We start from the raw sequence: 4,246 nt of genomic DNA, 5'->3' as shown, positions 1-4,246 counted from the left end.
GATCTCTATGCCCGAGTCATTTTTTTTTTTTTTTTATAAATGTTGTACTAAGCTGTTCACTGCAATTTGTATTGATTTTTGAAGGGACTGACTAAATGATACTCAAACAGAAATACAGCATAGCAATCAAAATAAGAATTAGATGTTTTTGGGATAGTACACCTAGAAAACACAGGTAATATGATAACAGGCACTGTGTGGGAGAAAGGGAGCCTGAGTGAAGTAACATTAACTTGAAAGACAGAGGAATAGTTTTCTCCATATAACTTGCTGTATCTTTTGAATTTTGAACCAGGTAAATGTACTATTGATTGAAAAAGAAGGTATTTTATGGCAGTTAAGTCCATAAATTTAAACCAAACTAATGGCTTTATGAAATATCAACACATTACTGGTTTTGTTCAGTATTGGAGAAACCATTCTTTAAAAGCCTGGACCAATCTAACTCGTGTCACAGACTTTATGTTAGTTTTCTCTATCTCATGAAAAATGCAGGCAAATTGACTAGAAGAAAATTATCCTAAAATTTTCATCTACTTTATAGCAAAAGTAAATGCCCAGTACAGAAATCAATGTAACATAAAAACCATAAACGTCTCACAATAAGTGTGCCAAAGTTTAGTGACATTGCTGTTTTACATTTTCCCTAAGAGGGAAATAGGGGGAATGTTGAAAACAAATGAAGCTCACAGAATCACATGCCTTCTGAACAGCCTTGCCCAACAGTAATGGTGCTACTGTTCTAACAGTCAAAGTAGAGCAGCAGGACACAGAAAGGAGGTTTAAATATAATCCCCTGCTGCAATGAAGTTTTCTAAAATAAATGGGCCTCAAGGTCATGACTGGGCCTTAAGGTAGAAGACATAACAATAGATGGAAGATGATTTTATATATATATATATATATATATATATATATATATATATATATATCCAAAGGAACGAGACAGAGAGAGAGAGAGAGAGAGAGAGAGAGAGAGAGAGAGAGAGAGAGATATTTAATAAAGACATAACTTGTGGAAGGCATGCTATAAAATGTCTGGCGTGTGGTGTGTGTATGTGTGTGTAATGAAGTGAAAAAACATGGACCATCCAACACTAGATTTGTTAATATCTCACCCTAGGTTACATTCTGTAATCTGGGACATACTCTTGTCACATGGTCACGTGGAACTGTGAGGGAGGCCGAGTTACACCGTTTAAAGGGAAAGGTTGGTAGTTATTATTGATTTCTGCTGCAATTATTACAACAGAAATGATGGTCTGAAATGAAGATACGGCAAATGAAATGCTTTGCGAGTCACTACAAATGGATGATGAATAGAGGGAGTTTGGCCTAAAAGACCAAATGGAAACATTTTATCTTTTCACGGCCTGGCAACAGACAAAATGAACAAAGCTTTGGTTGGTTAGCAGAGAATAAGAAAATGAAGTCTTCCTTTTTTGTCTCATCATATTTTCGTCATGTATGATATCATTTATATCAGCAGATATAAATTTTCATATGTTCTTAGAGCTTACTAAAGTAAGCTTCTATTTGTTTATATAATTTGAAACATCACTATAACTTGAAGTAAGGTAGGTATATTTTTTAATATGGAGAAGTTGACAAAAGTTTTGTCTTTATAAAGACCTGGTAGTGATGTCAAGAACAGGATAAAAGTCCCCAGCAAGTCTATCTCATGGAGATCTGAAGATTGGAGGTCAAATTTTGAAAAAATTAGCCATGTTCAAGAAAATAGTAAAGGTGATTGACTTTTTTGAAGAGGTAGATTAATGATTTGGGAGCATTACATTTTAAATAACTCAATCTTCTGCTGAAAAGGAATCCTCATTATTGCAAAAAAGTATTATTACTGATTCTGAGTTTCTCTATTGAACTACTTTCTCAATGGTATGGATAGTCTCTCTTGTTATTCAAAGGATGAAGTTAGTTGGATCATATTTTCATGTTTTTTACCATAAATATTACAAAGAATATTTTCATTCTGATGATAATAAACTTTGATTAAGAAGGAAAATAAAAAGCACATAATAATACATACACAGTTAACAATGTGAAAGGACATTTTTCTTTGACACATACGATGATGCCTCTTAATTAAAAGTCTAACAATTGAGATGAGAGAGATTAAATTTTATGTAATCATGTCTCCCTGCCTATTTATTATAAATCATGGTACTAATAAAGAGAAAATAATTCTTTATAAAACATTGCGAAATCTAACTTTGGCTTACTAGTTTGATATAAACTTTAGATGGCCTTTGCCACTCATAAGAATAAATCTATTTTTACTTTTAAATGAAGTTGTCAAGTTTAATACAGATATAACTTGTGGAAGGTTTGCTATAAAGTATCTGGTGCTATGGATGAGCTTACAAAGCGTTCATGCATATTTCTGAAATCAACTGTTAGACTTTTTAATTTGGAGGCAGAGTATGATAACTATAACATCAGCAGGGGAGGATAATCTCCTAGTACATATATGATGGGAAATGAAACACCTGTTTCCATGGAAAATTGAATACTTCATATCTTTCAATCTCTAATACGATTTGATGGATGACAAGAAGGGGTCTTATAACTAACTCTCTTCTGACTCTCTTACTCAAAAAATGGTGTTTTGAGTTAGTTAACGTTTTTGTTTATTTTTTATGTTGTTATTGTTTTTTGTTGTTGTTGCTGCTGTTTGTTGTTGTTGCATTTATTTATTTATTTATTTACTTACTTACTTACTTACTTTTTGGTCATTCAAGAGAAGATACATGAAAGCTTTATATTTAAGTGGTTAGGCAAATACTTCACTGGTTAGGCAAAAACATCACTGGGTAATTTTAGACAAAGAGAAGGCCAATACGTTCAAGGCTCCGTTGATACTACACTCCCCTCATTGTGTCTTATCTTCTGCTACTCAAAAAGATGCCAAGAATAAACTGATTTCTCTTTTTAGAGAACACATAGGGGGAAGAATGTGAACACATCTAGGGATCACATCCTATTAAGTGCCTGGGGCCTGACTTGCTTCTATAGCTGTAATTCCAAGAGCATTTTTCCATCTTTTACAGAGACTGAACTTGAGCTTCAGAGAGCCAACAGAGAAAAGTAGTTTTGCATGTGTATTTCCCATCATCTACAAAGAGAATTCAGTTTTGCTCTTGGCATCTTTTGAGTAGCTGAGGACAAGATACAACGGAAGGGGAATGATATTAACAGGCCAGTAAAAGCAGTGGTGTTCTCCTTGCCTAAAGTCCCCCAATGATCTCCCAATAGATCCCTCAAACTAGAGGTTATGGTCCATGGAGATGCAATCTTAATTTAAAAGAGGAAAGGAAAGAATAGTTAAGAAAATGAAACCATTCCATGACACAAAAATAATGACAGTATTTTTTGAATTTTTAAAAATTTGGGCTCCCAAGTGTTTCCAAAACCTGAAAAAAAAAATTAGTTGGGTGACAACCTCGCCTATCAAGTCACAAATTTATAATGAAGGAAAGAAATGAAGAGACAGAAGACAAAAGAGAAAATGAAGTGGTTAAAGAAAGGTATTGGAGAGGTGCTACATATGAACAGCAAAAGAAAGGGAAGCTGGAGGAGACAGAGTGCTGTGTAGAGAGCTCTGGAAAGACACAGCAAGAAAATGTAAAACCATGGTGAATAATACTTGGAAAAATCAACAGTTTGAGACAAACTACAATAAAAAATCACAATATGTTAATTTTGTTAAAAATGACATTAAACTAGAAAAAAAGCAAAAGAGATAAAACAAGGCATATAAGTCATTACAGTTAATGCAAAGGGCTCATATTCTTCAAGTAAAATACAGGTGTCATTAGGTGATGTTCAAACTACACACCATAATCTGCTATTTTAAGGAAAAGCTTAAAATAATGAGACCATGAAAATTAAACAAAAATGAGGTATGGTCAGACAGACAAGATCCAGTATAAAGTTCAAAGTGGTAAAAAAATAAAATTATCTAATGATAAAGATCATAATTAATGAAAATGTAGATTACTTATAATACTGCATGTGTTAAATCAAGCAGGCAAACAGACAAAGCACAAGACATTTAAGAATTTAACTAGAATTACAATAGTTTAAGTATTATCATTTCCAATTTTGTCCAAATTCAATAAATAAGAAACACTGAGAATGTTTAAGATAGCTGGATATGGTAGCACATGCCTTTAATCCCAGCACTTGGTAGGCAATGCCAGAGACAGGGGGATCTCTGTGGGTCTGAGGC

This window comes from Arvicanthis niloticus, chromosome 14 (genome assembly GCF_011762505.2).
Source record: "Arvicanthis niloticus isolate mArvNil1 chromosome 14, mArvNil1.pat.X, whole genome shotgun sequence".
Lineage (NCBI taxonomy): Eukaryota > Metazoa > Chordata > Mammalia > Rodentia > Muridae > Arvicanthis > Arvicanthis niloticus.
The sequence above is the reverse complement of the archived record's forward strand: the minus strand, read 5'-3'. Positions refer to the sequence as shown.